We start from the raw sequence: 25,895 nt of genomic DNA, 5'->3' as shown, positions 1-25,895 counted from the left end.
TATAATCCTTCCTTCAAGGGATATTGTGAGAGTTGAGTAAATTAATATGTGTAAAACACTTATGAGAGTACCTGGCATTTAGTAAGCACTCAAACTAACATTGGACAATACCAATCTTCTTTGTCATATCTGATCAATGAAAATAAAGGTATATTGCTCTTTTATCTGCCTTCACTGATTAATAATAACTTTGAATATCTCTCTTTATTAATTAATAATAACTTTATTAATAATAACTTGAATATCTCTCTTAATTTATTTTATCTAGCCGCCAGTTATTATCCTTTATAATTAATTCTTATTATTTTGGGTAGTCCTATATATTGTGGATATATTTAAGTATAAAAAACATTGAAATATTTATGGGGCATCTGGTTGGCTCAGTTGGTTAAGCATCTGCCTTCAGCTCAGGTCATGATCCTGGGATCCTGGGATTGAGCCCCAAATCAGGCTCTCTGCTCACTGGGGAGTCTGCTTCTCCTTCTCTGTCTGCCCCTCTCCTTGTTCATGCTCTCTCTCCCTCAAAATAAATAAATAAAATATTTTAAAAAGATTAAAAAATCTTTTATTTATTTATTTTACAGAGATAGAGAGAAATAAACCTAACACACAAGCAAGGGGAGTGGCAGAGGGAGATGGATAAGCAGACTTCACCTGGACAGGGAGCACAACATGGGTCTTGATCTCAGGATCCTGGGATCATGACCTGAGCCAAAGACAGATGCTTAAATGAGCCACCAGGTGCCCCAATAAATAAATAAAATCTTTTAAAAAAAGAAATATGAGGAAGTGGTGATGCAACATGGGGGCTTAAGTGGGTACGAGAAGAATAAATGAAACAAGATGGGATTGGGAGGGAGACAAACCTAAGTGACTCTTAATCTCACAAAACAAACTGAGGGTTGCTGGGGGGAGGGGGTTTGGGAGAAGGGGGTGGGATTATGGACATTGGGGAGGGTATGTGCTTTGGTGAGTGCTGTGAAGTGTTTAAACCTGGTGATTCACAGACCTGTACCCCTGGGGATAAAAATATATGTTTATAAAAAATAAAAAATTATATAATGTCTCTAAAAAAATAAAATAAAATAAATAAATAAAAAATAAATATTAAAAAAATTAAATTAAAAAACATGTGTAGATTGCTTTAGGTAGCATAGACATTTTCACAATATTTATTCTTCCAATCCAGGAGCATGGAACATTTTTCCATTTCATTGTGTCTTCCTCAATTTCTTTCATGAGTACTTTATAATTTTCTGAGTATAGATTCTGTGCCTCTTTGGTTAGGTTTATTCCTGGGTATCTTATGGTTTTGGGTGCAACTGTAAATGGGATTGACTCCTTAATTTCTCTTTCTTCTGTCTTGTTGTTGGTGTAGAGAAATGCAACTGATTTCTGGGCATTGATTTTATATCCTGACACTTTACTGAATTCCTGTGCATGTTCTAGCAGTTTTGGAGTGGAGTCTTTTGGGTTTTCCACATATAGTATCACATTATCTGTGAAGAGTGATAGTTTGACTTCTTCTTTGCCAACTTGCATGACTTTAATTTCCTTTTGTTGTCTGATTGCTGAGGCTAAGACTTCTAGTACTATGTTGAATAGCAGCGGTGATAATGGACATCCCTGCCGTGTTCCTGACCTTAGCGGAAAAGCTTTCAGTTTTTCTCCATTGAGAATGATATTTGCAGTGGGGTTTTCATAGATGGCTTTGATAATATTGAGGTATGTGCCCTCTATCCCTACATTTTTAAGAGTTTTGATCAGGAAGGGATGCTGTACTTTGTCAAATGCTTTTTCAGCATCTCTTGAGAGTATCATATGGTTCTTGTTCTTTCTTTTATTAATGTGTTGTATCATATTGATTGATTTGCGGATTTTGAACCAACCTTGCAGCCCTGGAATAAATCCCAGTTGGTTGTGGTGAGTAATCCTTTTAATGTACTGTTGAATCCTATTGGCTAGTATTTTGGTGAGAATTTTCACATCTGTGTTCATCAAGGATATTGGTCTGTAGTTCTCTTTTTTGATGGGATCCTTGTCTGGTTTTGGGATCCAGGTGATGCTGGCCTCATAAAATGAGTTTGGAAGTTTTCCTTCCATTTCTACTTTTTGGAACAGTTTCAGGAGAATAGAAATTAGTTCTTTAAATGTTTGGTAGAATTCCCCTGGGAAGCCATCTGGCCCTGGACTTTTGTTTGGAGATTTTTGATGACTGTTTCAGTCTCCTTACTGGTTATGGGTCTGTTCAGGCTTTCTATTTCTTCCTGGTTCAGTTGTGGTAGTTTATATGTCTCTGGGAATGCATCCATTTCTTCCAGATTGTCAAATTTGTTGGCATAGTGTTGCTCATAGTATGTTCTTATAATTGTCTGTATTTCTTTGGTGTTAGTTGTGGTCTCTCCTCTTTCATTCATGATTGTATTTATTTGGGTTCTTTCTCTTTTCTTTTTGATAAGTCTGGCCAGGTGTTTATCAATCTTATTAATTCTTTCAAAGAACCAGCTCCTAGTTTTGTTGATTTGTTCTATTGTTTTTTGGTTTCTATTTCATTGATTTTTGCTCTGATTTTTTTTGATTTCTCTTCTCCTGCTGGGTTTAGGGTTTCTTTCGTGTTCTTTCTCCAGCTCCTTTAGGTGTAGGGTTAGGTTGTGTACTTGAACCTTTCTTGTTTTTTGAGAAAGGCTTATACCGCTATCTATTTTCCTCACAGGACTGCCTTTGTTGTGTCCCACAGATTTTGAATCGTTGTGTTTTCATTATCATTTTTTTCCATGAATTTTTTCAATTCTTCTTTAATTTCCTGGTTGACCCATTCATTCTTTAGAAGGATGCTGTTTAGTCTCCATGTATTTGGGTTCTTACCAAATTTTCTCTTATGATTGAGTTCTAGCTTTGGAGCACTGTGGTCTGAAAATATGCAGGGAATGATCCATATCTTTTGATACCAGTTGAGACCTGATTTAGGACCGAGGATGTGATCTATTCTGGAGAATGTTCTATGTACACTAGAGAAGAATGTGTATTCTTTTGCTTTGGGATGAAATGTTCTGAATATATCTGTGATGTCCATCTAGTCCAGTGTGTCATTTAAGGCTTTTATTTTCTTGCTGATCTTTTGCTTTGAGGATCTGTCCATTTCAGTGAGGGGAGTTTTAACGTCCCTTACTATTATTGTATTATTGTTGATGTGTTTCTTTGATTTTGTTATTAATTGGCTTATATAGTTGGCTGCTCCCACTTTAGGGGCATAGATATTCAAAATTGTTAGATCTTCTTGTTTGGACAGATCCTTTGAGTATGATATAGTGTTTTTCCTCATCTCTTATTATAGTCTTTGGCTTAAAATCTAATTGATCTGATATAAGGATTGCCAACCCTGCTTTCTTCTGACATCCATTAGCATGGTAAATTGTTTTCCACCCCCTCACTTTAAATCTGGAGGTGTCTTTGGGTCTAAAATGAGTTTCTTGGAGGCAACGTATAGATGGGTTTTGTTTTTTTTTATCCATTCTGATACCCTGTGTCTTTTGATCGGGGCATTTAGCCTGTTAACATTCAGGGTAACTATTGAGAGATATGAATTTAGTGCCATTGTATTGCCTGTAAGGTGACTGTTACTGTATATTGTCTCTGTTCCTTTCTGATCTGTAGGCTCTTTCTTTGCTTAGAGGACCCTTTTCAATATTTCCTGTAGAGCTGGTTTGGTGTTTGCAAATTCTTTCAGTTTTTGTTTGTCGTGGAAGCTTTTTATCTCCCCTTCTATTTTCAATGATAGCCTAGCTGGATATAGTATTCTTGGCTGCATGTTTTTCTTGTTTAGTGCTTTGAATATATCATGCCAGCTCTTTCTGCCCTGCCAGGTCTCTGTGGATAAGTCTACAGCCAATCTAATATTTTTACCATTGTATATTACAGACTTCTTTTCCCGGGCTGCTTTCAGAATTTTCTCTTTGTCACTAAGACTTGTAAATTTTACTATTAGGTGACAGGGTGTGGGCCTATTCTTGTTGATTTTGATGGGGGTTCTCTGAACCTCCTGGATTTTGATGCTTGTTCCCTTTGCCATATTAGGGAAATTCTCTCCAATATACCTTCTGCTCTCCTCTTCTTTCTTCTTCTTCTGGAATCCCAATTATTCTAATGTTGTTTCATCTTATGGTGTCACTTATCTCTCGAATTCTCCCCTCGTGGTCCAGTAGCTGTTTGTCCCTCTTTTGCTCAGCTTCTTTATTCTCTGTCATTTGGTCTTCTATATCAATAATTCTTTCTTCTGCCTCATTTATCCTAGCAGTGAGAGCCTCCATTTTTGATTGCACCTCATCAATAGCTTTTTTGATTTCAACTTGGTTAGATTTTAGTTCTTTTATTTCTCCACAGAGCACTTTTATATCTCCCAGAGGGTTTCTTTAATATCTTTCATGCCTTTTTTGAGCCCCCCTAGAATCTTGAGAATCATCATTCTGAACTCTAGATCTGACATATTACCAATGTCTGTATTGATTAGGTCCCTAGCCTTTGGTACCTCTAGTTACTTTTTTTGTGGTGAATTTTTCCACCTTGTCATTTTTTCCAGATAAGAGTATATGAAGGAGCAAGTAAAATACAAAAAGGGTGGCAAAGACCCCTGGAAAATACGCTTTAACCAAATCAGAAGAGATCCTAAATTGTGGAGGGGAGAAAGGGGATAAAAAGAGGTTCAGAAAAAAAAAAAGGGATTAAAAAAAGAAAATGAATAAAGAAAGTATATATATATATATATATATATATATATATATATATATATATATATTAGATAAACTAGTTTAAAAACATTAAAAAAGAAAAGGGTAAAAGTTAAAAAAATACTTTAGCAGAAGAAGAAAAAAATAATTGAAAAAAAATTAAATTAACTGCAAAACTAAAGAATCATGGGGAGAAAGCCAGGACTTTGGTGCTTTGCTTTGTCCTCCTCTGAAATTCTGCCGCTCTCTTTGGTATCGAACCTGCACTCCTTGGTAGTTAAACTTGGTCCTGGCTGGATTTCTTGTTGAACTCCTGGGGGAGGGGCCTGTTGTAGTGATTCTCAAGTGTCTTTGCCCCAGGCGGAATTGCACCGCTCTCACCAGGGGCTGGGCTAAGTAATCAACTTGGGTTTGCTTTCAGGAGCTTTTGTTCCCTGAATGCTTTCTGTAGAGTTCTGGAGGACGGGAATGAAAATGGCAGCCTCCCAGTTTCCGGCCCAGAGGAGCCAAGAGCTCAGGGCCCCACTCCTCAGTGTGCCCTCAGAGAATAGCGCCCAATTACTCCCATCTCTCTGGCCTCTGGCCATGCTCCGAGTTCACCGAGCCTGCGACCGGTTCAAGGTAACCCAGAACTGAGCACTCACTCCTCAGCTCTGTCTCTGTAGCCAGCTTCCTCATTTTAATACCTGCAAGCTCTGTGATACTCACACACCCTGATCCTTCTGTGACCCTGCAGGACCTGAGGCCATGCTAACCCCACGTGGGCTTAGCCTCTGGAGTGATGTCTCTCAGCAGAACAGACTTTTAAAAGTCCCGATTTTGTGCTCCATAGCTCCGCGGCTTGCCGGGAGCCAGCCCCTCCCCCTGTAGTCTATCTTCCTGTCATTTTGGATTCACTTCTCCACCAGTCCTACCTTTCAGAAAGTGGTTGATTTTCTATTTCTAGAATTGCTGTTCTTCTTCTCCTCAATCTCCCATTGGATTTGTGGGTGTTTGCAATCTTTAGATAAGCTATCTAGCTGATCTCCTGCTACCTGAAGTAGTCTCAGCCTGCTACTTCTCTGTCATCTTGACTCCTACCAGTCTTATAAGTTTTTAATAATATCTACAGAGAACAACTTTAGTGTACAATCCTTTGGTCTAACTCTGATTTCAGTTGCAGTCATGATAGACAATGTCCCACCTTAAACAAGCATCACATCTCTCAGGACTTTGTCTAAAGACCTGAGTGTCCCAGCTAATATATAATTGCAGACCAAAATCAAAGAGTGATCCAGTCACCAAAGGCACTGCTAAACCAATGACTAACAGAGCCAGAGAATAAATTCCCAGACTCCTTTCCTTTCAGTAGACAATTCTAGGAAATATTACATGTGCTTCTTAAATATTTGAGAGTCATTGAGTTTCCATTACCACTGTACATACCTTTATGCTTACATTTCCTCATTCTCTTCCTTACTTTCTAAAGTATCTTATTCCTGCTTTCTAGGCTCATTACCCAAATAAATTAACTGTCTCCGAGCCTTATACCCTTTAATGGGAGCCCAAATTAAGACAATTGATATTGGAGTTGGTCCTATAAATCAGATTGTCAAATGTGATAGTAGAACTGAGTCACTCACCTGTCAACAATTACCGTACTGTATTTGATAAGTGGGATGGTAATTCAATAGGATGGTAATGGTGAGATGATGCTTTTGATAAGTGGGGTAATGATGGTGGATGCAATTTCATAATCTCTCATTTTGGTTTATTGGGATGAGTTAAAAGTAGAAGTTGAAGGACTGAACTATGTATTGCCACTAGCAGTTGAATGAAATAGGGACAATAGCAGTTATGAGGATTATAGATTTGCTGGTTTTGTTAACAACCTCAGAATTTTGGAGGATAAAAAGAAAATGATGGGCTACCCTCTCTAAGCAGACCATGATCTTCTTAGCCAGAGGGAATATAAGATATGACTTAATTCTGTTGAGGGTAGCAACATTGCAAAGGACGTTGTCTGAAGATTGTATGCCAACCTCAGTAAGTCAATTTCATTAAAGCAGAAAACAAATATGATGGTTTTGAGACCCTAGGATCAGGGGAGGGAGAGTGGATGGATGTGCCTGAGAACTCTGAACTCTCAAATACTTCTTGAATTCACTGCTAGTGTTTATTCAGCTCCTTCCCTTTCTAGAGAAGAGTACCATGCCCTAACCTTTACCATACAAAGATATCATCTGAGGCAGATACTTAAGTTGATCCTTTTTCTATTCAAGATTCCATCTGGGTGCCCTTGTTGTGTTTAGCCAGTAACTAGAGTCACAGTAAAGTCTAGCCTAAGGGGAAATTTATTCTGACTGCTTCCAATTCCTGGATGAAATGGCTTATTCATTGACAGAATCATAAGACTTGGCTAATATCCAGAGGCAGAAAACAGCAGAGCATGAACAGGAGTGGATTTACAGTATTGAACCAGGCAGAGCTGGGGCTGTGGAAGATAAAGGTTGGACAAAGGAGAATTTATTGGCATAGGAACATTCTCTCTCACCAGGACACTTGAAGTCCATTTACATGACTACGTTGTAGTAGGACTCCTTGAAGCCTAGACAGGATGCTGATCTTTAGTAAAAGAGTTGTAGATGCAGTAACCGTCTTGTTAGTATATTGATGAAAGGGTCAGAGAAGAGGAAGGATGGAATGTTAGAAATGCATTTTTTTATGTGAGATTAGAAAACCCATTAGTTCTCTGAGAAATTCCAGAGGGCAGTTCCTTCAATGAAGTAATGAAGAATGAACTTGTGAGGGGGAACACGAATATGTTGAGAAACAGCAATTGCTATTCTCTAGCGGCTAGTGTTGATTGTGGAGTAGACTACCAATGGAAGCAACTGGGTTGGCAGTGATAGGTTAGTGGGAAGTTAGAGGCTAGGAGGACATTCTTAGAAATCAGAGGTGACTGGGTGGCTCAGTGGTTTAAGCCGCTGCCTTCGGCTCAGGTCACGATCTCAGGGTCCTGGGATCAAGTCCCATATCGGGCTCTCTGCTCAGCAGGGAGCCTGCTTCCCTCTCTCTCTCTGCCTGCCTCTCTCTCCATCTACTTGTGATCTCTCTCTGTCAAATAAATAAATAAAATCTTAAAAAAAAAAAAAAAGAAATCAGAGGTGAATGGGATGTAGTTATCATAATGGACAACAGTGTAAGGCAATTAGATTACCTTAACCTACATGGATCTCTGGCAATGAATGTTAGACCGTGATGCTCTTAGGGTGAGAGAGATGAGTAGTCAACTAGGCTATTTCTTGACTAGTGTAACTGGAATTACAGAAAGAAAACATGATAGTAAAATAAAATAAATAGCTGGATAAAAGAAATCTGTTTGTTGTTAGTGCAATGGAAACTCCAGTTTCTTACTTTAGTTAAAAAAATGAGCCAGTTCTCACTCCCAGATATAATCAGTTGGAAAAAAGGCCAAGTCCTTTTGAGGAGGATATTGTAACAAAATTAACATTATATACAAAAAAACATTCTCCTATTATTCTCCAGTGAGACCTGTAGCAATTACAGGTGAACTGTATTCAGGGGGAAGGAGAGATTCATAGATTTTTGAGGGATGTGGTATATAAAGTTGTATTTGAAATCCAGAACACTATCATACCCTGCTGGTTAGAGGTAATAAGTGGACTCATTGATAGTAAATCCAAAGGAGTCTAGAAGCTATCCTATCCCCAGATCCCAGAAAAAAATTCAGAGATTAGCACTCCCTTCAAACTTAAAAGATATAAGAGTGATGGTTTTAACATAATCCTATTTAGTTTACCTCTATGGTTTATACAAAATCAGTTGAATCACATACAGGTACACTGCTATCAGTTTTACCAAATTGTATCAGTAGTTGCTGCTGCTGCACCAGATGTATTTTATTGGAACAGAAACAGAGATTCTGGTACTTGATATGTAACTATTGATCTGGTAAATGTGTTCTTTTCAATCTGTATATTAAAGAGGATCAAAAACAGTTGTTTTATGGAAAGGACAGCAGTATACATTCACTTTCTTTCTCCAGGGCTATTATATCTATGGTTCTCTGCTACAGTATAGTCTAAAGGGTCCTTGATAATTTTGACATTGTATAAAATTGTCATGACAATTATATTGTGCTAATCAGACCTGATGGAAAGGTAGTGGTTAGTACCCTGGGTGCTTTAAAATACATGTGTAAGAGAAGATGGGAGATGGAACTGTAAAGATTCAAGGACTTGTCAAATTGATAAAATTTGGGGGAATGATTTGGGAGCTTGTGAAATATCCCCTCCAGGTAAAGGACAAATTATTGTACCTTTCAACTCTTAAGAAGATGCGTAGTGCTTGCTTGGTACACTGGAGCTTATTTAAATTTGAAGACAATGTATACCATATATAGAAATATTCTGTCTAATGGCTATTTGATGATTTGAAAGAATGCCAGTATTGTATGAGGTCCAGAGGAAAAGAGTTGGTTTTTTGTTTGTTTGTTTGTTTGTTTTATTTTGTTTTGTTTTTAACCAGGTTTAGGATATTGTATAAACTGTCTTGCAACTGAAGTTGTATGGCCCAGCAGATTCAATGGTTGTAGTTGTGGAGAGCCCCAGTGGGAGAGTTGCCACACATTACCCTAAGAACATTGAGGAAAGTGATGCCTCCAGCAGCAGCAAGCTATTCAGCATTTGAAAAGCAGCTTCTGGGAGACTAATGAGTCCTTGTAATGACTGAGTGCCTTATCATAATGCATCAAACAACCATGAGACTGGAGCAGCCCAGGAGGAGAAGAGTTTGTCAGATCCACAAAGTCATAAGGTCTGGCAGGTACATCAGCAATTTATCACATGATGTATAGTGGGGATTGGGCCCCAATAGGTTAAAAAACAGACACTCTGATGTCTCTTCCTCAGCTTATACCTCATGTAACATTCCTTTCAGCTTGGAGTAAGGGTGAAATTGGGCCCAGTGTATATGCTGGCTGACTTAATATGTTAGTGTGAGCCAAGTATGAAATACTGATGCACTGTAGTCACATTTAAGGGTAGCTGGAAATGATTGATGGGAGGAAATTTTGGGGCAGAATTGTGAACAATGTATCTAGGTTTTTTTTTGTTTGTTTGTTTGTTTGTTTCTTTCTTTCTTTCTTTTTATATGGAGAGAAAAGTGGCTTGAAGTAAGAGTATGTGTGGTTTCCCATGCAATAGTGTGTGGTTTGGATTGTTTGTCCTAAGCAGGGGTTGGCATAAACTATGTCCTGAAAGCCAAATATGGTCCACTGTATGTTTTTATATAGACAGTCAATTAAAAATTGTTTCTATATTTTTAAACAGCTAGAAAAAATTTTAGAAGACTAACAATTTTTATGATGTGTGAAATTTATATAAAACTCAAATTTCAGTGTCCATAAATAACATTTTATTGAAATCAATAATACATTCATTTAGGTAGCATTTATGGTTATTTTTGTATCACAAAGGGAGACCTGAATAGCTGCAACAGAGATTTTATGGCCCACCAAATCTAAAATATTTATCATATGTCCCATTACAGAAGTTTGTAGATTCCCCAATCAATAATGTGGGAAAAGAATGGTTAGGATATTTTAGGCAAGTGTATTTTTAAAAGAACATTGTGAATGGATTCATGGGGATGGATGCAAACCTTTTGTGGCTCATATCAATAACCAGGAAAACAAAAAATCCATTGCAGAGGAGATGTTGACCAATCAGTGGAAAAGATGATTCACTCGGAAGATGTAGGACATCCTCTGTCCATAGGCACCCTATTGCTTGTCCCAAGAAACCATGAGTTTGAATAGCCAGTAGTACTGATAAGGCTATTCATGGATCCAATAGCATGGGCTTTTATTTTACTCAAGATGATGTAGTTACTGTCACTATTACATGCTGATCTATCCAGGAGTTGATATCATACATCACTGAGCTGACCAGCTCTCTACTTAGTGTCAGATTTTTATATAGGATTCTTTCCAGCTTAGTGGGGCAGTGATTCACCCTTACTGAAACTGACATCCACTCCCACTTTCTATCTGCAGTGTTCACCACTGCTTTGGTAGCACCACTACACAAGAGTTTGGAGAACGTCAGATTTACTGTTGTGGGATCCATCAAAATAAATCTTTAAACATGACCATAGTATCTATTCATCACACAACCAATCTGATGTGGATATGCCACTCACTGAAGTAGTCTATTTAAATCTCAGCTATGAGTCCTTGGGCTTGATATCCTACAAAGTCTAACTGCTGTTCTTCAGGATGCATTATATGGTTTGACAAAATGTCCACTATTTGAAGCCATATCCTTCAATAGCCAGAATACATGGATTCAGGGCCAAGGAGGAGAAGTAGCTATGATTGATTCTTTCTAATATGACTTCGGTTACCCACTCTAGGCATTTGTCCCCATAGCTCTGGGCTCTGTGGATTAGAGCTTCTGTTTCCCAAACTTCTACCAGTGATACAGTAAGAGTTCTATCTTAACTGAAGCTATTGATATCAATAGACAATTGATAATATCCCTTCTTAGGGCCTTACAGGAGTTGTTAAGATTTGACTGGAGACTCTAAAATTGGGTGTAGAGAGAGGAGAAATATATGACTCGCACTAACCTATAGTTCTTAATACTGTAACTTACTCCACTACCTCTTTTATATTGAGCCTTTTTTGAAGACTGGCTAGTCACCGATTTGAAAAATTAGTGACAGAATGGTTTCAGTGTGGGACATTAACAGATAAGATGGTGCAAAAGATAGACTATAGTCAATATTTTGTGTGCTGTCATATCCCATTGGCCCACATCTGATTTCAGCCACAGCGTGCTAGAGTATTCTGTGCACATTCAGACTCATATCACCATAGTACTGTCTTAAATATAAGTTGTGTTTTTCTCTGCTTCCTTCTGAAGCCTTGGGAACTCAGCAAGGGTGCAGATGAAAACCAGAGTGCAGGGAATTTAGTGTCTGAGGGTGATCAACCAAGTGTGGCAGGAAACAATATTTAAATGCCCAATCTCCTATCATTTTCATAAAATATTCAGAGAGGCATTATGGGAAATTGAGACTCCATTGCTTATCATATCAGCCTCAAAAATTTCATATCTTTATATTCACTTTTCCTCATTTCTTGTCTCCCTCTTCCTCATTTTTATTCTCTTTGATCACTCCCAAAATAAATTACCAGCTTTGAAATTCTTGACTCAGACTTTGCTTCCCAGTAATTAAAACTAAGATAGTATCTTTTGAAATATTGAAATTCAAAGAATTTTTGTACACTCAAAGCTGTTACTCTTTTTCTTTATGATTTCTGTGTGTTGGTTTTTGCTTATGAAGGCCTATGCTACTTCAATATTCTGAAAATATTTGCCTATATTTCTTTTTAATGTTTTTATAATGCATTGTCTGACTATTGATCATTTATTTCTATCTTATGGGATATGAATTTAGTGTTACTATTTAATAAATATAGTCAAGGACTTATCCTATCCATGTTTTTTCATAGTTCATTCTCCTTATAAATTGATTTTTAATGTCACTTTATTATTCTTACATAATTCTTACATAAATTTATTATGGTTTACTAGCCTATATTTATATCATTGTGCTCATACCTAAATGTTTTAATTATTTATAATATATTTTGATTTCTGATTGAACAAGTTCTTCTTTCAGTGCTTTATTCATTTTTTTCACAATTGCTTTGTCTATGTTTGTATACATTCTGTTCAATATAAACTTTAAAATTAACTTTTCAAATTCCATTAGAAAATCCCTTTGGGGTTTTTTATTTAGATCACTGAGATCACATTGAATTTATATATTTGTTTGTGGATATATAACAACTTTACTGAACTTTCAGGAATTAATCATTTCAGGGTTTCTTTTTGGACCTTAGTACAATGGTAGTCATTTACTTATTTTCTCACTTTACCTACTTACATTTCTTAAGTTTTATGTGTATTTTATAGTTAATGTTTTTTTTTTTTTATACACTTTGTTCATGAGATCTGCTTTTCTTCTGTAGTTTCTAGTCATTAGGGAGTGTGTAGGAGATGTGGTATACAAGCTATTGGGTTTTGTAAGTTGATATTTTATCAGGTCATCTTACGGAACTCTCTTATTGGTTTTAGTATGTATTTTTGTGCATATAGCTAGATTTTCTAGGAATATAATTATATCATTCCCTAAGGTAATAGTTCTTTATTTCCTATTTTTACACATAAGGGACACTCTCTCCACCCTCCCCTATTGGTCATTTTCCTCATTCAATTAAAAAAAAATTCCGAATATAGAGTAAGCAAATTCTGAGTCCATATGGAGATACAACCTATGTTCAAGGAGATTGAAACCAGTTAACATATCAGTATAGGAATCCCAAATGAGAAAACCAAGTTGCAGAAGAGCCAGTATTCAGAGACTGACCAGAATTAGGTCCCAACGCACTTAGTAAGAATCACCAAAGGTCAAAATTAAGGAGCAGAAAATTCAAGTCAAGATTCAGGAATGCCGAAAATTACTTTATTCTGTGACAGAATGTTTAGTTTGTAAGGCAGATAGGAGATGATCAGAAATTGGAATGTATAAGCTGGGAATTGAATTGGCTACAGTCATGACAAGGAAAACTTGTAAGGAATAAAGGAGGTAAATGTCCAACTGAAGTTGTCAGAATGCTGTCTATCTTTGTGGGATTTTGTACCCTAATCATCCTAGGGCTTTTAAGCAAACAGCATGAACGTTTTGTTTCTTTCTTTTCCCAAAATGGTGAAGAGTTTGCACAAAGAACCTATGCAAGGTTTTTATTGAGTGGCTAAGCCTTGGATATAATAATTGACTGCTAATAGTAAGTAAAGGAGAAATTCTTTAAATTAACTTCTAGATACTGTTAATTATATTTTGAGATAAAAGGTGAAATAATTCTTGACTTTCCTCCCCCCACCCCAAAAAGATAAGGATTCTTTTTTTTTTTTTTTTTTTTTTTGAGAATTAGAGTAAAAGAACTACTCATTAGTGGCCTTATTTCCATTATATCAGGTGATATCTATCAAGTCCCAAGTTTGAATGTAATTTGAGAGTTTATGACTGTTGACTATAAATCCTAGCCTAAGAAGACATTTAAGATCATTTTATTACAATATATAATAAGAATATAATTTAGAAGGTATTATTTTATATTTATTATCTCCATACTTATGTCTCTTTGTTGCAAGCATAGAGGTTAGGCCATGTTACTTGGTCACAAGAAAAAATAAAATCCTACATAGGGATAAAATGAGAGGAATGAATGAAGTAGTATCATTCATACAAATTAAAATAACATAAATTAGTATAAATAAGAGTGTTAAAGAGTGTTAAATAAATAAAAGTGTTAAAATTACTGTAAATAAGAGTGTTAAATAATAATAATGCCATATATATGGCATTATAGCCAAAGAAACTCTGGGTAAAGTCGTGTCAGCCCCATTAAATATGAAACCAGAGAATAGTTTCCGTCACCCTTGACGGAATGAGAAATGTATTGGGTAAATCCAGCTGATAGAAAATTAAAAGCAGTAACTGATGAATAGAGGCCGATCAATGAAAAACTATTGTATTGAGCAGATGGTTCACTAGTCTGTAATAAGTAAAGTGAGAATAATAAAAATGTTTGTATTCAGTATTAACAAGAATTTGGCTATAATGGAAAATGATCTGAAAAAAATAGGGAAAAATGAGGAGCATACACAGAGAAAACTTCATGTTTTATTTTATTGGAAAGATGAGCTGTAGAGGAAATAATGGCAAAAATGAAAAGGAAATGATTGAAAAGTATTGAAATTAAAAAATGATAAAATTGCAGGTATAATTTAATGAGAATGAAATTCTAGAGAAAAGTTTATGACATTCACATATTAAACACTGATTCATTCATTAAGTCTAAAATGATCAACACCACAATTATGATTCATGCATTATATTCATGCATTATTTTAAAGCTTTGTGGAGAAAGTTCTATTTGTACATCAAGTATGCAATATGGATTAGTAAGTAATTATTACCCCCCAAAAATGTAGGATCAATTGTAACAAAAAAGTAAAATTTTAATGTTGACATTTAACACTATTTTCTTTGGCTTACTCAAGAAAATCTGTAGTTTATATACTTGAGTGTAAAAAGGAATTCATTCATTTATCAAGAAGCATTAAAATATTTAGTGCTATAAGGTTAGAGCCAGGGCCAAAATTAATGAACAATTTGCAAGTTTAGCAGTTGTGGCAAGATTTAAATTTCTTTTCAAAAGACAGAATTAAAATGATAAACACCTATGAATAAATAGCTTTTATACCACATAGTAATTGCCAGAACTCTCATGTATTGGGAAATAACTGTGTCCAATTTTGACAAAGTGACATATACATAATTGGTCATGCATTACAATTCACTTCCCTAAGAATTTGTCTACAGGGAGATGGTAAAGTCTTCTCTCTTCCCTGTCAGATGCATTATAGAATTATAGTAGCTGGATCATTATGGCGCAGAAATGACTTTTTTTAAAGTTCTTATTTTTCCAGAAGTTTCACGAACATGGAGAAGGTTTTCTTTTTCTTTTTTTAATTTTTATTTATTTATTTATTTTTTGAACAGATAGAGATAAACTTTGTGAGGCAAAAGCTCAGGATTTTATTTTTTAATTTCTGTATAATTAACATACAATGTTATGTTAATTTCATGTATAGAATATAGTGGCTCAGCAATTCTTTTTTTTATTTAAAGATTTTATTTATTTGTTTGACACAGAGAGAGAGAGAGATCACAAGTAGGCAGAGAAGCAAGCAGAACTGGTGGGGAGGGGGGATGCAGGCTCCCTGCTGAGCAGAGAGCCTGATATGAGGTCCTGAGACCATTACCTGAGGCAAAGGCAGAGGCTTTAACATACTGAGCCACCCAGGTGCCCCCAGTGGCTCAACAATTCTATACATTACTTAGTGCTCATCATGATAAATGTGCTATTAATATCCTTCACCTTTTTGACCCATCCCCTCCATCCATGTCTCCTGTGGTAACCATCAGTTTGTTCTCTGTATTTAAGTATCTGTTTTTTGTTTGTCCCTTTTTTCTTTGTATTCTTCATCCGTTTCTTAATTCCAAATATGAGTGAAATCATATGGTATTTATCTTTCTCTGACTGATTTCATTTAGCATTATACTCTCTAGATCCATCCATGTTGTTGAAAGTGGCAAGGTTTCATTCTTATTTATGACCATTGAGTAATATTGTATATCATTATATATAAACACCACATCTTTCAAAAGCCCAGGATTTTATTAAATAGAAGGATCTTGTGTTTTTTGCTAATCACTTAGTTATTACTCATGAAGAAATGAAAGAGCATTTTCTGCTCTAGAACTGGACCAGAACCCTGAGGTATGAAAATTTCAGGACATAAACTACATTCTGAAGTGTCCCAGCCTCTCTCAGCTAATTTCACCACAGTGAACACATAAAACCATACCTTGATTTATCATGTTTTATTTTATTGCACTAAAAAAAATTGAGGTTTTTTTTTTAAACAAAACTATTTTTTTTAAAACTTAAACTATTATTGTATTTGTTATGGTAATTTGTAACTAGTGATTTTTTTTTTTAAAAGATCTTATTTATTTGACAGAGAGATCACAAGTAGGCAGAGAGGCAGGCAGAGAGAAGAGGGGGAAGCAGGCTCCCTGCTGAGCAGAAAGCCCCATTCAGGGCTTGATCCCAGGACCCTGAGATCATGACCTGAGCTGAAGGCAGAGGCTTAACCCACTGAGCCACCCAGGTGTCCCATAACTAGTGATTTTTGATGTTACTTTGTATTTATTTTGGGGTACCATGAACCAAGCCCATGTAAGATGGTGAACTTAGTCAGTAAATGTCATGTGTTCTGAACGCATCACTAACTGGCTGTTTCCCTACCTCTCTCCTTCTTGTTGGGTCTCTCTGTTCCCCAAGACATAGAAATAATGAAATTAGGTCAGTTAATAACCCCAAATGGCCTCTAAGTGTTCAAATTAAAGAAAGAATCACAGGTCTCTCACTTTAAATCAAAAGCTAGAAATAATTAAGATCAGAGAACAAAGTGTTTCAAAGGCAAGACAGGCTGAAAGCTGGGCCTTTTGTCTCAAACAGTGAATCAAGCTGTGAATGCAAAGTAAAGTTTTTGAAGTAAATTGAAAGTGCTACTCCAGTGACTACACAAATAATAAGAAAATAAAATAACCTTGTTGCTGATATGGAGGAAACTTTGGTGATCTGGATAGAAGATCAAACCAGCAACAGCATTCCATTAAGCCAAAGCCTAATCCAGAATAAGGCTCTCGCTATCTTCAATTTTATGAAGGCTGAGAGGTGAGGAAGCTGCAGAAATAATGAAGCCAGGAGAGCTTGGTTCATGAGGTTTAGGGTAAGAAACTGTCTCCATAACATAAAAGTCCAACATAAAGTAGCAAGTGCTAAGGTAGAAGCTGCAGAAAAGTACCCAGAAGATCTAGCTAAGGTAATAAAGGTAGCTAAACAATAGATTTTCCATGTAGATTAAACACTCTTCTAAGATGCCATCTAGGACTTTCATAGCTATAGATGAGAAGTCAGAACATGGCATCAAACAGGTCAGGTTGACTCTCTTGTTAGGGACTAATGCAGCTGGTGACTTAAGTTGAAGCTAATGCTCATTTACCATTCCCGAAATCCTAAGGTCCTTCAGAATTATGCTGAATCTACTCTGCCTATGCTATATGAATGGAACAAGAAAGCCTGGTTCACAGCACATCTGTTGACAACATGATTTATTGAATATTTCAAGCCCACTGTTGAGACCATCTGTCCCCCAAAGGATTAATTTCAAGATATGACTGTTCATTGGCAATGCACCTGATCACTCAAGAGCTCTTATGAAAATATATAATAAGATTAATGTTTTCTTCATGCCTGCTAACATGACATCCATTATGCAGCCCATGGATCAAGGAATAATCTCGACTTTCAAGTTTTATTTAAGAAATATGTTTTGTAAGGCTACAAAACATAGTTGTCAGAGATGCTGATTCCTTTACTGGACAAAGTAAATTGGAAACTTTCTGGAAAGTTCACTATTTTAGATCCCATGAAGAATATTTGTTATTCATAGGAAGATATGAAAATATTAACAGTCACAAGAATTTAGAAGAAGTTGATTCCAAACTTCAGGAATGACTTTGAGGAGTTCAAGACTTTAGTGGAGGAAGTAACTTCAGATGTTGTGAAAATAGCAAAGGAACCAGAATTGGAAGTGGAATTTGAAGATGTGACTAACTTGCCATAATCTCATGATAAACCTTTAATCCATGGGGAGTTGCCTTTTATGGATGAGCTAAGGAAGTGGTTTTTTTGTTTTGTTTTGTTTTTGTTTTGAGGTGAATTCTGTTCCTGGTGAAGATGCTGTGAAGATGGTTGAAATGACAACAGAGAACTGAGAATATTATATCAACTTAGTTGGTAAAGCAACAGCAGGGTTTGAAAGAAAAGACTCCAATTTTGAAAGTTCTACTGTGAATAAAATGCTATCACACAGCCTTACATGCTACAGAGAAATTGTCTGTGAAAGGAAGTCATTCAAATGGGACTAACTTTATTATTTTCTTATTTTCAAAAATTGCTACATGGAGCACTGGGTGTTATAGACAATGAATCATGGAACACTACATCAACTACACTACCACTATGTGGGACGCTACATCATCATGTTATGGTGACTAACATAACATAATAAAAAAGTTGCTACAGCCACCCTAGACTCAGCAACTACCTCCCTGATTAGTCAGCAGCCATCAACATGAAGACAGGACCCTCCACCAGCAAAAATATTATGAGTCATTGAATGCTGAGATCACGGTTAGCATTTTTTAGCATAAAGTATGTTTAAATTAAGGTATATACAGTTTTTTTAAAAGACATAATGCTATTGCATACTTCATAGACTCTAGTATAATAAAACATGAATTTCACATGCACTAAGAAACCAAAAAAAATTATTTGACCCACATTATTGCTCTGTTTGCTTTATTGTGATGATCAGGAATGCAACCTGAAATATCTCTCAGCTATACTGTTTGACAGATTTTTACCCATCACAATAGCATACATGTTCAGTATTTAGATATGTAAGTAATCTAATGACAAAAAAAGAGGAAAATAGTAAGCACATAATTGAAAAAGGCAAGTCACAAACAACACCATGTTAACCAAACTTCTCTGAATGTTTTAGCAATATTTCATCAAAACTATCTGTGACAAAGTGAAAATGCAATGTTTTCCTCTTTGGTAACATGGGAATAGTCAATAAGTGATGACATTGCAAATTGATAGCAGAAACAGAATAAGCCATTCACTACTGGGTATTTACCCCAAAGATACAGATGTAGTGAAGAGAAGGGCCATCTGTACCTCAATGTTTATAGCAGCAATGGCCACAGTCGCCAAACTGTGGAAAGAACCAAGATGCCCTTCAACGGACAAATGGATAAGGAAGATGTGGTCCATATACACTATGGAGTATTATGCCTCCATCAGAAATGATGAATACCCAACTTTTGTAGCAACGTGGACGGGACTGGAAGAGATTATGCTGAGTGAAATAAGTCAAGCAGAGAGAGTCAAGTATAATATGGTTTCACTTATTTGTGGAGCATAACAAATAGCATGGAGGACAAGGGAGTTAGAGAGGAGAAGGGGAAATTGGAAGGGGAGGTGAACCATGAGAGACTGTTGACTCTGAAAAACAATCTGAGGGTTTTGAAGGGGCGGGGGGTGGGAGGTTGGGGGAACCAGGTGGTGGTGGGTATTAGAGAGGGCATGGATTGCATAGAGCACTGGGTGTGGTGCAAAAATAATGAATACTGTTATGCTGAAAATAAAAAAAATAGGTATTAAAAAAAAAGAAATAAGCCATTCATTCATATGCTCTGTATTTAAGCAGAACAAAGATAATGGAAAATCATGTATTCTTCCATAATGCTCTAGTTACATTCCTAAGAAACTACATTTATCAAAGTTGTGTTCTAAAATTTTTAGTAGGAAAAAATGATTGTGAGAGTTTAAGATTTGAAATACAACTCTTAGCTTCAAGGATTAACTAAGTAAAGTGTCTTCTGTTCTTCTAAGTGTATTTTGTTATTATAACTTACAGTTAACATTGTAGTTGATCAATACTGACCAAAAAAGTAACTTAAGCATCATTAGGAAAATCCTGACAATAATTCTAATAAGGTTTTTGCTCAAAAGTAATGGGTATTTTATCTCATACCAATGAGGCTGGGGACAGTAAAAAATGGAAACAATAAAAAACCAGAAAACCCAGAAAACAACATGTGTTGGTGAGGATGTGGAGAGGTTAAAACACTTGTTCACTATTGGTGGGTGTGAAAAATGGTGTAGGTACTGTGGAAAGCATTTCCTCAAAAAAGTTAAAAATAGAATTACCATGTGATATAGCAATGCCACTTCTGGGTAGGTCCCAAAAGAATTAAAGGAGGGACTTAAAGAGATATTTGTGTATCTATGCAGCATTATTCACAATAGCTAATAGGTAAAAGCAACCCAAGTGTTCATTGCCAGATGAATGAAAAAACCAAATGTGGCATATACATACAATTAAATATTATTCAACCTTAAAAAGGAAGGAAATTCTGACATAGGCCACAATGTAGATGAGCCTTGAGGACATTAAGCTAAATGAAATAAACTAGTAACAAAAGAACAAACAACACATGATTCCACTTATGTAAGCTACCTAGAATAGTCAGTTCATAGAGGCAGAAAGTGGAGTGGAGTTTCCAGGGACTGGGGAAAGGGGCAATAGGGAGTTATTTAATGGCATAGAGTTTCAGTTTTGCAAGATGAAGAGTTCTGGAGTTTTGTTGTACCATAATGTGAATATAACTAATACTACTGAAGTGTACATCTAAAAATGGTTACAACAGTAAATTTTATGTTAAATGTATTCATAACAATTAAAAATTTTTAAATATATAATGGAGTTTTACAATTGCTGGTAACACAAGCATAAAGATATCAATTACATATATGCATTGTTAATAATATTATGGCACAGTCCACTCATCAAAGGTAGACCAAAAAAAGAGAAGTTTACAGTTTGAACACAGCCTTTGAAAGTGGTTGTGTGTGACTAAGCCAGACTCTTCTAATTGGTTCATGGACATTCTCAATTATCTGGTAATGACTAATAGTGGTCTCTGTAAAACACATTCCATTTCAGAATTAATCTATCTTGTAGGGTCAGTTTGTATTATAAAAGTTTCCCACCATAGGAAAATTATTTTGGCTGAAGTAATTTTGTATTTCGGTTTCATCTCAATGATGACTGAAGTGTTTATATAAGGATATTTTGGTACGTGAATGGCCATTTTGTAAGCAAGTCCTACACTTTCATTTCAGTCCTGGCATTTGCTTTTATGTTTATGATTACACTGGGACCCAGAGATTACCTGGTGTGACAACATTTTTATTTTCATATATTAAGGGATCTATTGGCTGCCACTAAGTTGATATACCCTAAAATTAAAAAGTAAATGTTCTACATCTATAATTATATCCTTATATAATTATATTTAAGTTATTTGGAGACTTTACTTTTTGCAATAATTTATAGTTTGTAGTCCTTTCACAGGCTGTGACTTTATTTTTAAGTTATTCAGTCAATTCAGACTTTGATTTAATACCACAAAATTAGCATAGTGTAACAGTAACAGGCTATTGAGAAGAGAGGCAAATTTGATCTAAGAATGATGTATTTGAGCCAGAGGAAGTCCAAAGGGCTCCACAAAGAATTTTATAAGAGACGGTTTCTTATAGTTGAATAATGAAAGTAGTGGAACAATGAGTAGAGAAGTTATGCTTCTCAGAACTTAGAAAACCTTTGCCTTAGCATTTAGAACCAGATTTGCCTTGCATGAATTCTGTTTTGTAGATACTAACTTGTATAATGGTTCATTAATGGTAAGTGCAATAATACATTCCCATTGAAGAAATTTTGAGATGATATCTAAACATTTTGTTTTTGGAATTTTCATGGTGTACATTTTATCATACATTTTCAGATGAATTCATCATGTTGTTGTATTAATTTGTAAAAGAAACTTATTATTTAGTTTGAGCAAAACAATATTGTCTAAAATATTAAACTAACAGTTTAAAATTTATTAGATGTGTTCTTGTGTTTGTATTTACTTTCATGTTTTTAATCTATGAGCTATAAACACCAGAAATGTATTATTGGCTTTATGTTTATATTCATTTAAGAAATATTATAATAAAAACAAGTTAATACTGGCAACCTAACAGAATTTTTGCCTGCATTTGTACATGAACTAGAATACACTGTGATATTCTTTTTTTTTTTTTTTTTTTTTTTTTTATTTTTTATAAACATATATTTATAAAAAATACACTGTGATATTCTAATCCTTAATACTTAATGTTGGAAAATATTGTCTCTGTGTCTTTTATGTTTTTGGAATGTAGAGTTATTTTGTCTTTGGGAATTATGGTAAACTGATGCATTTAGAATTATTTTGTATGATTCTTAGAAGAAAGACTCAAGAAGTTATAACAATATGGAAGTAGATATGCAATTACATATATAGAAACAACCACTAGGATATCAGCCAATCAATACATGATTTTAAAAATTCATCTATGATAAAATGAATAAAGTATTTGATAAAGTACTTCTTTACATTATGAAGTGACATGTTGAGAGCATCAATAGTATACTCATTTTTTAAATCTTGCTTTAAATTATTTAGAAAAGTTTTCTCCCAACTATTAGCCATTTTAAAAACCTTGGATTGGGCTTAAATATTTTGAAGAGATCTAGATTGTACAATAGTTCTTCTGTTTTTGCAGTGAAAAGTAAAAGATTGAGGTCAAAGGGTAAAGGGCAGTATGGCTTAGACTTTAAATGGAAAGAGAACAGAGACAAAGAGAAAATGATCTGGCATTATGTGCTCACATCAATCGTAGTAATTAGGCTTTGCAGTATCATTAGATATGATAACAATAATTTATAGCCTTTCATGATATTTCACATGCTAGGCATACAAAAGCACATGATAGCAGGACCCCTAATATTTCTCATTGTTATTTTTTTCTAAGGAAATAATGACATTCAGTTGTTATGAATTGGGGAGATATACAACACAAATTTGGATCTTATCTCTAAAGGAGAAATGATGGATTGTTTTATGCCTTGTAACCAGCTGCAAAATGTATGGAAGCACTAAAATGCTAACAAGATATTGAGGTGAATATTTCTAAGAGTACAGTATTTAAATTTATAAAAGTTAATTTGGCATTACATTAAACATCAAGTTAATGTTCCTACCAGCCTCACAACTGAACTATAACATATTACGCCATGGTGTTAAATTGAACCAAGATATTCCAGGTTTTGGTTGTGGAAAATCAGTCATTATTCAGTTTGAATTTTCTAAAACTGTCATTAATATAAAGGAAAGCCCCTGCATGAATACTTTGGAAATGCAGTCTCTATGACAGGAAATGAGAAATGTCTTAAACAGTTAAATATTGAATTTAAATCAATATGATGGTCAGCCTTAATGGAAAACCATGTTTATTTTCTCTCTTGAACATTAAATTAAATTGAAGTTCTAATTTTTAGTTAGTTTTCAAGGCATATTTACAGAGGGAATTATAATAATTAAATTAGAATTTTTCCTTGAATTGGAGCCCTGAGTCTTCAAGTGCCCAAATTAACATAGTGAAAAGGCAATTCCATTTTTAAACTTGATTTTTGAATTCAAGTGTTCAACATAGTTATATTCTTTAATGTAGTGTTATCCAATTTTGAAAACCTATCAGATGACAGTTTTTGAGGAATTGCTTTAGAGAAAATTGACTCACTAATTAATATCAAAGGCCATGAAATAAGGGTACAGGGTCTTGCCCATTTCACAAGTTTTAAGTGTATTGTAAAAGTTATAAAAGGTAATGTAGGGGCGCCTGGGTGGCTCAGTGGGTTAAGCCGCTGCCTTCAGCTCAGGTCATGATCTCGGGGTCCTGGGATCGAGCCCCACATCGGGCTCTCTGCTTAGCGTGGAGCCTGCTTCCCTCTCTCTCTCTCTCTGCCTGCCTCTCTACCTACTTGTGGTCTCTCTCTCTTGTCAAATAAATAAATAAGAAATCTTAAAAAAAAAAAAAAAGGTAATGTAGCTAGTTTTATCTTCCCTTACAGATAGCTAGAATGGAACTACCCTAGGGTTATGCTCAGGTGAGATTTTTGTTCATCCTATCCTTGGTTTTCCTTGTCTGGCTATAGTTCTCATCCAGATAATCTTCTGTCAATAGTTCAAGCCAGAAAGTACAGAAGCTGAAGAGATGCTCTATGTCATCTGATTCTTTCAAAAAATGTAAACACTATTTTTAGTCACATTTCAAGGTTTCTCTCTGCTTATATTGATAACTTCTCTGAAAATTGGTGATTTGTGATTAGGTGCCATAAAATCCCCTTCTCCCAGTTACTAATTGAACCAACAATTGCACTCTTCTTTCAAAATAAATCTTTAACTTTACAAAGTTAGTCATGAACAGATCTAGTATGTCTGTTAGAGGCTTTTGAATGAGGATTTAAAAACCCCCCAAACAGCATGAGCACCTGCTAAATGAAGAGGTAGACTTGAAATATAAAATAAAACCAGAAATACACTTATATCTATCTGACTGGGGCTTCTAGACCTTGCAAAAGAAAATCTTACTCCTTGACTGACTTTTACTTTACTCAACAGAATATTTCATCCCTACTTCTGATGCTGTGTAATCTGATACATTTCATCTGATTCCTGAACCTCAGACACTAAGTATATAAGATGAATATTACCCATGAATTCTCTCTTCTTGCTCCCAGGTAAACCTTTGAATATTTGTTCATTAAACTATACTTTGGGGGATGGTAACCCATGTAGTACTGGGATATTAATCTGGATTCCAGTAATTATTAGGCTGTCATGATGGACAGACTAAATGAAGGTATTTAGGAGGAGAGTCAGCAGGATATGGGGGCTGGGATGCCAGAGGCAAGGTAGATACCACTGTTCAGTCCTGTGGAACGGTAATGCCATTTAGTGTGATGGACATTTAGTGGGAGGACACAGAGGGAGAAGAATAGAGGAGTGGGAATAATGGGAGGAGGAGTTCAAGGTTAGCCTATTGGGTTTGAGTTGCTTCTGCTACATTCAAGTGGGGATGTAATAAAAAAAAAAATAGATAGTGTAATTTTATATAGGATTTTAAGAAAGAGATCTTGGCCAGAGGAATAGATTTGGGATTCAAGAATATAGAGAAGAATTGGAGGTCACAAATGTGGGAAAGATTGACCAGGTACAGTGTATGGTTAGGAAAAAAAAATTCCCAAGAACAACACCATTAAAATAATAGAGGCAGGAACACATCACAAAAGAACAGAGGAGGAAAGGTCTGTGAGGCATGTTACCCACCGGCTATAGGGAAAACACTGTCCAAACTCAAAGCCTTTCACAATCAGCCTCACTTTCACTTTCTGAACTTTTATCTTTTCACTCTTCACTTCAGTAGAAAAAACTCTGTTGTTTCCCTCATATGACAAGCACGTTTGTCTTTCTTTTTTTCTTCATAGTAACAACAACAACAATGACAACATAGAACATGAGATCTACCCTCTTAAGAAATTTTTAAATGCATGGTATAGTATCGATAACTGTATGAACATTGTTATACAGAAGATCTCTGGGATTTTGCCTTGTATGACTGAAACTCTATACCTATTGAACAGCATTGACCCATTTTCCCCTCTCAGCAGCCCCTGACAATCACCAGTAGTCTACTTTGAGTCTTTTATATATCTCATATAAATGGATTAATGCAGCAAACGTCATATTGTCTCTTTTTTTTTTTTAAAGATTTTATTTATTTTTTTTAACAGAGAGAGATCACAAGTAGGCAGAGAGGCAGGCAGAGAGGGAGGTAAGCAGGTTCCCTGCTCAGCAGAGAGCCTGATGTGGGGCTGGATCCCAGGACCATGAGATCATGACCTGAGCTGAAGTCAGAGAGTTAGCCCACTGAGCTGCCCAGGCGCCCTCAGTATC

This window comes from Mustela lutreola, chromosome 1 (assembly GCF_030435805.1).
Source record: "Mustela lutreola isolate mMusLut2 chromosome 1, mMusLut2.pri, whole genome shotgun sequence".
Classification (NCBI taxonomy): domain Eukaryota; kingdom Metazoa; phylum Chordata; class Mammalia; order Carnivora; family Mustelidae; genus Mustela; species Mustela lutreola.
The sequence above is the reverse complement of the archived record's forward strand: the minus strand, read 5'-3'. Positions refer to the sequence as shown.